The sequence below is a fragment of the Thermobia domestica genome, chromosome 7, assembly GCF_964235325.1.
Source record: "Thermobia domestica chromosome 7, izTheDome1.hap1.1, whole genome shotgun sequence".
NCBI lineage: Eukaryota > Metazoa > Arthropoda > Insecta > Zygentoma > Lepismatidae > Thermobia > Thermobia domestica.
The window spans coordinates 202414107-202428493 of record NC_137460.1 but is presented as its reverse complement, the minus strand read 5'-3'; positions in this window follow the sequence as shown (position 1 = coordinate 202428493).

Genomic DNA, 14387 nt, shown 5'->3' with positions numbered 1-14387 from the left:
TTTCTATTTTTTTTTTAAATCTACATTCAACATTGTTTTTCGCTATCATACCAATTTTAACATTTCCTTATTGAATTGTGGCGGCCACGATGGCTCAGTGCCAGAGCCCCTAATGTTTAATCTGAGAACATTGTAAGGGATTATGCTTATAGAGTAAATTGGAACTTGATTTCAATGAAGCAACATTTATCATGAGCTTTTATTTTAGAATTTAAAAGAGTATATACATGTATCGAGAAATTATTTGGATTGGAGGATTATAATAAGAAAATATAGTAATAATCTTAATTAGGATGATGGCGTTTTGAGTAATTGCAAAAATTTTATTTAATAATTAATTTTTAACTACCGTATAAGGATAAAAGTATGTAATTAATTTGTCCAGATATTAATTTTTCTTGATTAGTTATGTTTTGTATTAATACTGTATATTAATGATGTGTACTGTAATGAATTCCTGAGGTCCAAATCTGGACCTCGCAAAAGATTAATAAATACATCAATAGTTTTTTTTTCATCTGTGAATCGAGTTCAATTTTTAAACTTGGGAGATATGTTAAATATTACAGTTGGAGAAACCATACAATATTTGTTTCGTTACTAATATTTAGCTACGTGCTTTTAGGTAAAAATATATAACAGATCAATCTTCATCGTTATTACTTTCAACTTCTACAATCGAAAACAAATCTACAATAAAACCATCATCATTGTCTTCAATCTTTTTCAAATCTATGTGGCTACTATAATAAACGATACAATCATATTTTCTTTAAATTTATTTAATAGATTAATCAAATTAGGATCAGTACTTTCTAATAGTACCAGGATACAAATTAGGGGGAACGTGGGAGGACGCAATACCCCAATTCCAAAAATATAGCTATGGCGTCCGTCCAATTCCTAAAAAAAAATACAATGGGCGAAGATAGGCACGAGGAACTTCATGACATCATCCGTCTCCCTACCTTTTCAGATCCACTTTTACCCCTGAATAGTACCGTCATATGTGGGTATTTTCTCTATCGCATCGAAGTCTTATTTTTTCGTCGTTGAACTCCTAAAACCATATCGCGATATCTTTCGTATTTTTCTGCTCATTTTCTTTTATCATAAACGTATTGTTCCAGTATCCGCTTTTAATTGTTTCTAATGGGTTCTTTTTGAAATGAATAATTTATATATTTTTATATATTTTTCTGTATGGTCTGCTCCTATTTGTTTGAGAGATTTAACTTTGATTTGTAATTCTTCACTTTATGTTTTTTTTATTTTTTTATTCTTTAATTTTTTTATTTTTTTTTACTGAATCTCATAGGCCTCCATTCACTTCATTAAAAAAAAAGAAGACAAAATTCCCCTGATCTACGGAACAATACACCTAGGCAGCCATTATGAGACATTAAATATTTTTGTTTTTATTATTTTTTAACAACTCCATATTATCTCTTTATTTTGTTATATTATTATATTTTTTATTTTTATTATTTTTAATTTTATTTTTAACTTCTTCTAATCTATTTTTTAACTTCTTATTTGTTTTCTTTATGTTGTCTCAAATATTGAATAACATAATCCTCAATAATATAAAAATCATTTATCATAAAAATCTTTGGACAACCAGTGAGCAATATCAATAATATTTTTATATACGCAGAAATACCAGAAATTACATTGTTTAATTCAGTGCCTGGTAGTTTAATCACATATGTTAATTTTTTAAGTCCTCCAAATTCGGAGCACTTCGAATGTTATGGCCGTAATATTTGTCAACTCTTTAGCAGAGTTGATATGTTTAAAACAAAATGTATAGAACAAGTGTTTTAAAATGTTTAAAACTAGGGTTGTTGTTTTACTCAGTTTGTTTTAAACGTTTTAAGCACGTTGTTTTAGACGTGTTTTTTTCGAGGGTGGTTGAACATGCTTAAAACAACCAAAATATCAGATTGAAGGAGCTAATTTAATTTTCTAACAAACACAACTCATCCTCCCCAGGATTTGTGCATGGAATAAATTAGAAGTAGAGTTATATTCTTACAGTATTTATTATAACAGTAATTACTAAACGAAATTCTGCACAACAATGTGTATGTAACTAAACTAACAGTAAGTTAAGTGAAGGATTTGAACATTTCTTAAATTCCAAGAATAACGAGTATCTACGAGATAAAAACACAATTAACTTTTAAACACCCGCCAGGGATTTTAACAAAATCGTAGACTTTCACGTTGGGGCTCCTTAATTATCACAGTAATGATTAATACAACATTGGAAAGTTGCAGACCATAGTTTCCAACAAGGTAACACTCATGAAATTAACGCCACATGCGTAGAAGAAACAAACAATCATTAATAAAAATATAAAAAAATTACTTGCCCGTGCCCTGGCAACCCTTGGAGTCACCCTACGCTAACAAAATGATGCTAATTTGTAGGCCAGATACCTGTGACAATAATATAAAAATGGTAGCGATTGCTCCAATGAATTCGTTTCATGTAAAAAATATTCTTTAAAAATGTTATGCGCACAAAAAATCATTGAATGTTTCATTCTCCTCCAACCCAACCATAATACAACGTTAGTATTCAAATCATTTCTACTGCGCACATCATGTATAGGAACAAGAATTATGTTTCTAGACCAATTCAATGAAAGATATCTTATAATTATTGAATCGTCCTGAAAATAAATGTAAATTAGCCAAATTTGCCCCTCCTCCTCTATAAGCAACAAGTTTTTTTAATGCTCAGATCCGCCTCTTCAGTTTCGGCATCTGAAGATTTTAACCGAAAAGGGGCTATCATCATCGCATTTTATTTTTCTTTAGCCTTTTTCATCATCCTTTATTTGCGATAACACTAGTTAACAAAGGTTTTGTTACATAAAAGGAAATACCTGTTCTTAAAGGAACTTTTTGCGCTGAATTCGAATATGCACTCGGTTTTTCTCCATTACGTACGATTTTCCCGTAACAGGGGGATTTTAGGGAAAATCCCTCAAAAATTTCCCTTTTCGTTTATTTTACACCCCAAGATCTTGTCCCCTTGCATATACTAACATAGAAATTATACCTAAGTATACTTTGATTCATATTTAACAAACCCTCCAAGTTTCGTAATAATCGCTTTATTCTTTCTAGAGAAATAAATATGTTTGTATTTATTTCACCTGTGTGTACTGTTTATTGCACCTTATAGTAATGCTTTCAGATCTCTTAAGTTGAGGTAAAACGTTTTGCTTTATTACCACAAACACATATATAAAATATAATACAATATAATTTACAAGTGTGATAATTTACAATAAACAATAATACAAATGTACCAAAAGGTCATGAAAAGACAATCAAAACTATCACAATATATGAAACTTCCATTGGGTTACAAAAACGTACACTACTTCCTTCTTTTGTAAGAAATGTTGCATTCTCTAACAAGACCCCAACAATAGTCCCCCATCATTGAAGGATCCCATCGTCCCTGGTACCTTTTCTCCATTGCCATTATATCTTGGTGGAATCTTTCCCCCTGTTCGTCGCTGAGAGCACCTAGGTTAGCATAAGAAGCTGAGGTGGGAGTGCAAAAAGTGGATTTTTAAAGACATCCTACAACCCAACTCTTTGTATTTCTGTATCATGTCCTGTACGATTTCTGTGTAACTCTCAGCTTTGTTATTGCCCAGAAAGTTGCGCACAACACACTTAAATGTTGTCCAGGCAGCTAGCTCAGCACTGTTTAACTTGCTGTCAAAGCTATCATCAAGCATTAATTTCCTAATTTGGGGACCAATAAACACTCCCGCTGAAATCTTAGCATCACTCAGGTTAGGGAACTTATCTCGCAAATACTTGAAACCTTCACCAGATGTGTCCATGGCTTTGACAAAGTTTTTCATAAGTCCTAACTTGATATGAAGTGGCGGTAGTAATATCTTATTAGGATCTACCAAAGGAGCGTATTTGACGTTGCATTCTCCAGGTATTTGCCAACAATGGTCCTTGTAATTTATAAGATTTAGCAAAGTTGACATGGTGTCATAGGATTACTTAATCTTCACTGAGTGCGCAAGTGGTATAGAAGGTTTTTTATTTCCATTATGTAAAAGGACAGCTTTAAGGCTGACCTTTGACGCGTCGATAAATAACCTCCATTCTTCTGGAACGTAAGGAATTCCTAGCTCCGCCATCAACCCATTTATATCCGTACATACGCACACATTATCTTGCATTGAGAAATAGCTTGAAAATTGAACATGCCTTTTCCTGTACACTGATATGTTCGTTTCTGCATCCAATAAGTTCCACTGCTGGAGCCTTGATCCCAGAAGTTCCGCCTCTTGTTTTGTCAGGTGCAAATCACGGACTAGGTCATTAAGTTCACATTGCCGGATGAAATGTGGCTCGCGAACACAGTGAGGGATGAACGTTGGATCCTTGGATGTACATGTTGATGTCGATGGTTCATCAAGGTCATGATCATCATCAGAGTATTTTGGCCATATCTCTTCCCAGTTGGTAGGGGGCTCGGGAAGTGGAAGTTCATCCCCGTGCGGAATAGGTCTAATTGCGGATTTAACGTTGGGATAACTTATTGTGTATTTGCTTTTTTTAGAATGTCCCTTAACTACTGTGAGACAAAAATAACAATCATCCAGATGGTTGGTGGGTTCTCTCCACACCATTGGTACAGCAAATTTCATGAACCTCCGTTTCCCTTTGGCCCAGGCAAGTAAAGTGACGTAGCACGACGCACAAATTATGTTGGGTGTCCAAGTTTTGTCCTGATCTCCCACACGACATCCGAAATATATATAATATGCTAGTTTCACCGATGGCGTAATGGATCTACACTGTCCTTTAACTACAAACTGGCCACACACATAACAAAAACTATTTGGTGAGTTAACACACGAACGCCGTCCTCTTGACGCCATTGTACTGATCACAAACTAAACTTCTGGTCTTAGTTGGGTATAATGCCGTTAAGATCAAACATGAAAGCACTCTTAGCAGCAAAGACAACTTTGAAAGTGAAGTAGTGTTAAACCACACGTCAATATAAAAATGTACAAAACTCCCTCACCAGGTGTCAAGAACACAAGAAAGAAAGAAATGCGCGGGGGGAGGGGGGAAACGATACCGTAGTGGAAAATTCAGACTGCATTAGTTCATTGTTGTCAACAATGAGTCTGTATTCCATTCTTTCTTTCTTTTGCATTCTGTTACATTTGATAACAAATATTGATAACCATTTCATGAACAAAACGAAAAAACTTGGAGAATTGTATATATATGTATTAAGATATACATATACTGTACGTTTAAAAAAGTATATACGTTGGAAGTACATTCTATTTTTATACACGTTTCTAATTTACAGAGAGCAATACAAGTGTGTTGTTGACTATTGTAAATATTCATTTTTATGTCTGTGTTTGTAGTAATAAAGCAAATCGTTTTTACCCCAACTCAGGAGATCTGAAAGCATTACTATCAGGTGCAATAAACAGTGCACACAGTATACATACAAATATATTTCTTTCTCTAGAAAGAACAAAGCGATTTTTACGAAACTTTTAGGGTTTATTAAATATAAATCAAGGTATACTTAGGTATAATTTCTATGTTACTATATGTAAGGGGACAGGAGCTAGGGGATTAAATATCTGAAAAAGGGAAATTTTTGAGGGAATTTCCCGAAAATCCCTCTGTTACGGGAAAACTGTACGTGATGGAGAGAAACCGAGTGCATATTCGAATTCAGCGCAAAAAGTTCCTTTAAGATCAGGTGATTTTTCTCATGTAACAAACAAAAAGTTTAAATTTGTTAACTAGTGTAATTGGAAGGAAGAAAGGGAACAAGGAAAAAGGTGGGAAGGACGAGATCACAACACTCAACATCCAACAACAATGAACAACAAACAAAACAAAACAAAATTTCGAAAAAAACGAAAAGAAAAACAAAAAGGTCTTGAGCTATCTAATCAATATTATCATATTATTTAACAAAATTTGATTGCTATCTAGCTACTACCTAAATTGTCATGTGTATTAAGTTCACAATTCTTAATATTTCCAAAACCTACATTTTCTAATTTCGTCTTATTGATTTTAAGAGTTTATTAAAATAGCACGAAATATTTTCCTCTTATGCTTTGATTTCACGCCAGATAATTTCGGTGTCTGCTTACTGCTGATTCTCTTTCTAATCTTGGTTTCTCACCTTAATGATTTTTACCTGTGTTTGTGTTCCTCTCCTGTGTCACGGTTTCCCCTGTGTGGTTAACAATCACTATATACAAATCATTTCACTAGACACTACACTATATATCACTTCACTAAACACACTTATTTTCTATAATGCACTTAAGTGTCATATAGATAAAGTTGGTTCACTGATTTTTTTTTAAAAAAAAATTATAATTATGGCTGTATTTGTTAATGCAGGTGTATTATTCATTGATCTCGGTTCATCCTGCACATCAGAAACGGACCGTGAGTATCGACATGGGACCCAGGACCACTCAGAGCACTTAGTGCGATCCCTGGTCAGTTGTGTCCCTCCGCCACGTACACGCGGACCGAAAGTCGCACGCTATCGTAGCCGAATCGCGAAGCGGCTTCGAGATGATACTCTATTTCCGAGTCTTCATGTCACAATTTGGGATATTATTTTATATGATTGTTTCTATTACATATTAGTGTATATTTATTCCCACGGCTCCAGATTTAACACTCATTCCATAACCATCGCATCACACACATGCTCCCAGAGCATCCGGAGTTCCTTACCAGTCAAAAGACCGAGAATGCTCTAGGCACTCACACACCATCCCTCAATCTCCTTCCTGGGGGCGCGGAGATCCAGCGCTTCCAGAAGTTTCCTTCGGTCCAGGAGGGAGGAATCCTCATTCATTCTATTTTCCATATTTTATGTCCATTTAGTTTGTTTTCTCTGTAAAATACTTTTCTGCATAGTTCTTAGTATTTCTCTGCTACATGTGCCAGGATTCTATAATCCTCTTCATCTTCCAAGATAGCTTTAATATTTTTCTATCTAATTTGGTCACGAATTCGCAAGTGCTCCTCCAGGAACGGCTACAACAGAACACTGTGTTCAAGTGTCCGTTGTTCTCCAAATTCACAGCTATCATGCTGTCGTGCTGAATTAAAAGGTTTGTTTGTGGACGATTATTTTTTGCTTTTAAGGAGTTGTTCTCTAATAATCGATGTGTCCATACGCTGGAAGCATAGTTCATCGAGGCGCTTAGGATTACCTCCTGATAAGTCTTAATTAATTTTCTCGGTAGCCTATAATTTGTTTGAGCCAATGGAATGAGTTTTTTAATTACTTTATTACCCTTTTGAGTAACATAATTAATATGCTCTCCAAAATTCAGTTTATCGTCTATCGTAATCCCTAAATATTTAAATACTGATACCCTCTCGATCTTACTCTTGCCTATTTTAATTATTGGGCCTCTTAATAATTTACTTCCAAAAATCATGCATTTCCATACCATTCAAGTAATTCGTTTATAATTCGTGCTGATTTTCTTTCCAATTCTATTCTAGGGCTAGTTTTAGACGGAAGCATTTATCGTGGCATTTCTCGTAGCAGATGTGCTGCCAAAAATTTCATATAATACTCTATGGCATCAAAAGTATATGGTGCTTTTAAACGGTAGCTTTTTGATAAGCATCTGTCGTGACGTAGCAAACTGGAGAAGAGCGCAATTATGACTCCGAAATTGAGTGTGAGGTAGCTAAAGCTATAGTAATTGTAACAACAGTTCTCGCCGGTCATATTAAAAAACGAAAATCAAAAAGAAGTATGTGGGCAAAGAGCATCCCTACTCCAACTCATTTTTCTTTACTACAATTCAATTTCCCACACAAAACAAAGAGCATGGATATTTGACTCAAAATCTTTCGCTTCTTTTTAACACACCACGGCGCTGCAATCAGACCAGAAATGCTGGGGAAAATGCTACGAAACAGAGCAGGTTCTATCGACAAGAAATGCCATAAGTTATGCCATGGCATGGGAAATGCTATAGCATTTGCTACTTTACACGGTAGGATATCGATGATACGATTTTTGCTACGAGAAACTAACTAACTAACTAACTCTATGGCCTATGGAACCCGGAGGTTCAGTGCCGCGTTCACAAAAGCTCTCCACTGACTTCTATCCTTAGCTAATTGCATCCAGTTTCTACTTTGTATTCCTATCTCTGCGAGATCCATCCTAATATTATCCTTCCATCTGCGCCTAGATCTTCCTAATGGTCGTTTTCCTATGGGTCTACGAGTCAAGACTTTGAAAGCGTTTCTACTTTCTTCCATTCTAGCTACATGACCTGCCCACCTAAGCCTCCTAGACTTGACGACCCTAACAATGTTGGGTAAACCGTATAAACTATGTAGTTCCTCGTTATGAAGCTTCCACCATTCCCCATTCTCGTTCCTCTTGGGTCCGAATATTTGTTCCTCTTGGGTCCGAATATTCTTCTCAGGATCCTGTTCTCAAATACTTTCAGTCTATGTTCTTCCCTCAGAGTAAGTGACCATGTTTCGCAACCATACAGAACAACAGGCATGATTATCGTTTTATATATTTTAAGCTTCAAATTCCTCGACAGAATTCGCGACGATAAGAGATTTTGAACCGAATAGTAACACGAATTCCCTGCTTTTAGTCGACATTTAATTTCTTCGTGAATATGATTTTCGTCTGTTAATATTGATCCTAAATATTTGAAAGTATCCATTTTATCAAAAGTATTATTTAATATTTTAACGCCTTTACAATTTGCCGTATTACGGTCCCGACGCACTTCCATGTATTTAGTTTTCTCTGCATTTACTTCTAAACCCATGTCCCTGCAAGCGTTTAATAATATCTCTGCATTTATTTCTACTGTTCGCCTATCATCCCCTATTAAATTTACATCATCAGTATATGCCATAACCTGGTGAATGCCGTTCAACTCTAGGCCTTGGTTGCTATCTTTGATTTTCCTTATGGCGTATTCCAGCACAAAGTTAAATAATAATGGCGGCAACGCATCTCCTTGTTTCAGGCCATTTTCGACGTGGAAGCTCGTGGACAAAAATTTTCCTACCCGGACTTTACTTTGGGATTCACTTAAACATATCTTAATTAATCTAATTAGCTTTCTCGGTATTCCAAGTTCTGTAAAAACGTTGTATAATGTTTCTCTCCTAACCGAGTCGTAAGCCTTTCTAAAATCAATAAATAGTTGATGTACCGGGGTATTGTATTCCCACTTCTTTCCGAGTATTTGGCGAATGGTAAATATTTGGTCGATAGTTGATCGATTTCGTCTAAATCCGCACTGATAATCTCCAATAATTTCATCTGCGTATGGGGTCAATCTTGCTAACAGAATATTTGAAAGGATTTTATAGGATGTTGACAGAAGAGAAATGCCTCGATAATTATTACAGTCAGTTTTGTAGCCTTTCTTGTGAATTGGAACAATGATTGACTCTTTCCACTCTTGTGGCAATTCTTCCTTGTTCCAGATAAGGAGAATGAGTTTGTGTATCTTGCTCCAAAATTTTTCGCCTCCAACTAAAATTAACTCAGCCGGAATTTCATCTACACCCGGAGATTTGTGTTTCTTTAATTTCTTTATAGCGGCTTCCACTTCTATTCGATTGGGTTCCGAAGTATACGGTTCTGCGGTGCGTGTTTTCTCCACGCACATTAGTTTTTGGCTGCGTGTTCAGCAAATCGTCAAAGAAATCTTTCCATCTATTTAAGAGGCTATCCGTATCGGTGAGAACTGTTTCGTCAGATTTCTTTAAAATATAAGCACGAGGTTGATAGCCTTTCTTAAATTATACATGTCCTTTCTTATACATGTCCCGAATATTTTTATTTTTACTATTATCTTCAAGTTCCTTAATTTTAGCTTTCAAAAAATCCCGTTTCTTTGTTCTAAAAGTTTTGGAAGTTTCCCGCCTGATATCTGCGAAATTTTGTGTAGTTATTTCATTCGGATTTTGTAGCCACCGTAATTTTGCCTGTTTTCTCTTCTCTGCTAGTTTAATGCATTCTTGGTCGAACCATGGTTTGTTCCTACGTATTTTCGCGTGTCCCAATTTTTCTATTGCTGAACTTTTAATGCTATCTCTAATTTCAATCCAAGTATCCTCAACACTAGTGCACTCCGAGTCTTCTAAAACCGAGAATCTATTCGAAACTTCAATCTGGTATTCCTCTCTTACCTGGCTCTCTTCTAATTTCTCTAAGTTAAATCTGTCCGTTTTCGGACATTGAGTGTTACCTTTATTTAACGATAATCTCTCCCGTATTATCGCTGCTACCAGGTAGTGATCAGTGTCACAATCAGCCCCTCTAAACGACCGGACGTCAATTATGCTAGATTGTCTTCTTCTATCTACTAAAACGTGATCAATTTGATTATATGTTTTTCCGTCTGGTGATCTCCAAGCGTATTTATGAACGTCGCAATGTGGGAATTTTGTACTCTTCACGATTAGGTTTTTGGATGTTGCAAAGTTCACGAGTCTAACACCGTTGTCATTACTTTCCTTATGCAAACTTTCGTTCCCTATAATCGGTTTGAAAATATCCTCTCGTCCTACCTTCGCATTGAAATCCCCTAATAGAATTTTCATATGGTATCGCGGGAGTTGGTCAAATATCCGTTCCACTTCTTCGTAAAAACTATCTTTTATATCGTCACCCTTATCTTCAGTTGGAGCATGTACATTTGAAACAATAATATCACACCACCGTCACTTAAGAGTAATAAAAGAAAGTCTGTCAGTAACAAATTCAACCCGTTTAATTGCTGGTAATATTCGTTTGTGAACGAAAAACCCTGTTCCTAACTGGTGATTTTTATTTCCTTCCCCGTAAAAGAACGTAAAATTTCCGGAATTCTCAGATCCATTTCCTTCCCACCTAACTTCCTGAACTCCTACTAAGTCCATCCTGTATTTCTCTAACTCACTCGTTACAGATTTTAACGCGCCTGCCCTATAAAGACTTCTAATATTCCATGTTCCAAATCTCATGTCCATTTTCTTTTGCTGATGTCGTGCCAAGTTATCAGTCCTTGTCCGAGGCTTTTGTGAATGTTTCTGAACAAGTACCTTTTTTTACAGGATGAGGTCTCATAGCATTGCTACGAGAAATGCTATGATAAATACTTCCGTCTAAAACTAGCCTAGAGTTTCCTGAGATTATTACAGCCAAATCATCAGCAAAAGCAATTACTCGTTCAGTTTCCTCTAATTGGTTTAGTCTTTCTAAACACGGCTGGAATTCCAAATCTCACATGAATGGTCCTAAGATCGATCCTTGCGGACATCAATTTTGTGCAGTAACTTTGATATTTCCCAGGTTCTCATGGATGATGATCTGTCTATTCAAGAAGTAATCCCTAACAATAAAATTTAAATATTGAGACAAATTTAGTTCTTTTAACCTTTCAATGACGGATGGCGCCCATAAGTTATCAAACGCCCCCTCAATGTCAAAAAATAGGGCCAATGCATATTTTATTTCCTTGCTACTTTCCTTATCTTGATATACAAATACATTTAAGGCACCTTCCGTAGATTTGCCTTTTCTGAAACCATGTTGTAAACTATAATCTTCAATATTCTTATGCTTTCGAATTCTATTTGCTACTAAACTTTCAAATAATTTTGAGATGTTTCTCAAAAGGTAGATTGGGAATAATTTAGTTTCCGGGGGTGGGGTATAATCAGCAACGAAACATATACAATCTATATATCAATCGATTCAGCTTGACAAAACAAATCGAGCGATACCAAATTTAACTACTTCCGGTTTACTGATCCTAATTTAGTTTCCGGGGATGAGGTATAATCAGCAACGAAACATATACAATCTATATATCAATCGATTCAGCTTGATAAAACAAATCGACCGATACCAAATTTAACTACTTCCGGTTAACCAATTCCGGTTTACTGAGCCTAATTTAGTTTCCGGGCGTGGGGTATAATCAGCAAGGAAACATATACAATCTATATATCAATCGATTCAGCTTGACAAAACAAATCGATCGATATCAATTTTAACTACTTCCGGTTTAATTAGCCTAATTTAGTTTCCGGAGGTGGGGTATAATCAGCAACCAAACATATACAAATTATATATCAATCGATTCAGCTTGACAAAACAAATCGATCGATACCAATTTTAACTACTTCCGGACAACCACCTCCGATTTACTGAGTCTAATTTAGTTTCCGGAGGCGGGGTATAATCAGCAACGAACAATCTGTATATCAATTGACTCAGCTTGACCAAGCAAATCGATCGATACAGATTTTAACTTCTTCCGGTTACCTTTATTTCTTTCGCCCTTTTCTTTTTGTGTTTTATCTCATTTTTACTTTTTATCAGAAATGCTTTTAAATAAATATAAATCTCGTAAACTTAACTAAGAAAGTCGTGTGCCTTCAAAGAAACAAATGTTTTGGGGACAACTGTTAAACAATAATATGAGCACATTCTTGGCAACGTCAACATTTAAGAATTATTTTATCTATTGTTTTTATGGAAATTAAAAAAATGAAAGATCGGCGTGGATTGGCTCACCCAACTTTTATTTTTATATAACCTTTAAGATTTTTTCGAAATAAAATATTTTCTCTTGAAGCCACTCAATAAGAAAGGAAAAATAAACAATTTGGTTGAGTTTTGAATCGAAATCCAAAAGCATAAAAAGTAGTGTGAAGATCAGTGTGCAGTTGACCACCAATTATATCTTCAAACGTATTTTTTTGTGTTTTGAAAAAGGGATTTTTATCTTCAAAGCAATCAACAGATAAGTCTCTCTTTCTATTTTTCCAAACAAACAAAAAAATCTCTTCAAAATAACCAATAACAAATAATTAGCTTTTGCTTTGATTCGAAATATGAAGGTGTTACTAATGTGCACAGTAAAAATGGTTGTGTTAATTCAACTCAATTTTAACACAGGGCAGTGGTTCCTGCATGACTACCACTATACGGTGTTAGTTCAACACATACGCCGCAGTGTTGGGGGTGTGTTACGTCTTTAACACACAACCGGTGTTGAACCGTGCCGTAAGCGTTAATGAACCACAAAATTACTCCCCCAAAATATGTTAAATCGCCTGTATGCGTAATGTGTTTTCATTATGCTGAGTCTTAAAAAAAACACTTTAAACAAGTAAAAAAAGTTTACTCCAGTGGTGGAGGGGGGGCACGAACCACCTACATATCAATTACTAACCGCGTGCTCTTCTGACTTGGCCACGAAGGCGATGAAGAAAACGTAGGTCTTTTGAATTTGGCTAATCAGATTGCTCCCTTAAGCCGCGTATATTCGACGATAACCGTTCGGGATAAGATAAAATCTGCTCGCCATGTAGACCTAATTCTATAACAAAATGATGACTGTCTATTTACTTTATTTTATAGTTTTTCATATTCACTTTCAAATGATCGGCGCCAGTTGCCATCTAATAAAGTTGATGCGTTTGTTGCTTCTAGTACACAATCGCTTAGAAAAAGAAACAATAAAAGCATCAAATGTGGGAGATGAATTCAGAACACCTAAATGGCACATGTCTAGCACATCTTGTGCTGTTAGGGTTTTTCAGAAATATTACGTAAAACAATTGAAAACACATCGCGCGGTTTGCATTTTGAAATTTTGCGTATACCTGGATTTGTTTAAGTATTTTTTTTCTACTGTGTTTGTCCGTAGCTTCAATTCATAAGTCTTTATAATTACATGCCCAACATATTTGGCAATCACGCAGCACCGATGATTCTACACTTGTGTTAATTTAACATACAGGCTATGTGTCATTTCAACTACCGGCATCACACACAACTCCAAATGGAGAGTGAGTTGTTCTAGCCACTTGCTTGTGTTATATTTTAACACAATCGTGTTAACACATAGGCATGTCGTTGAAATAACACAACGATTTTTTACAGTGTGAAGTTTCATCACCCATTTCTTATGTAAACACTTTTTATGTTTTTCGAAAACTGTTTTTTCTTCAAAATAATCAACAATCGAACATCAAGCAATTGATTTTGGTTTTCAATCGAAATTTGTAAGTATAGGGACCTGGCTAAATTTGGCCACATCTCAACTTTATTTTGTAAATATCTTCTTACTATTTTCGAAACAAGCTATTTTTTTCTTCAAATCAATTAATACGAAACAGAAAACAAATTGGCTTTACTTTTAAAGCAAAATTTGAAAGTATTGGAGAGGCCAGTGTGAAGTTGACTCGGAACTCCCTCGATTATTGAATAAATATCTCACAACGTTTTTCGAAACAAAAGATTTTTACTTCAATGCTACATT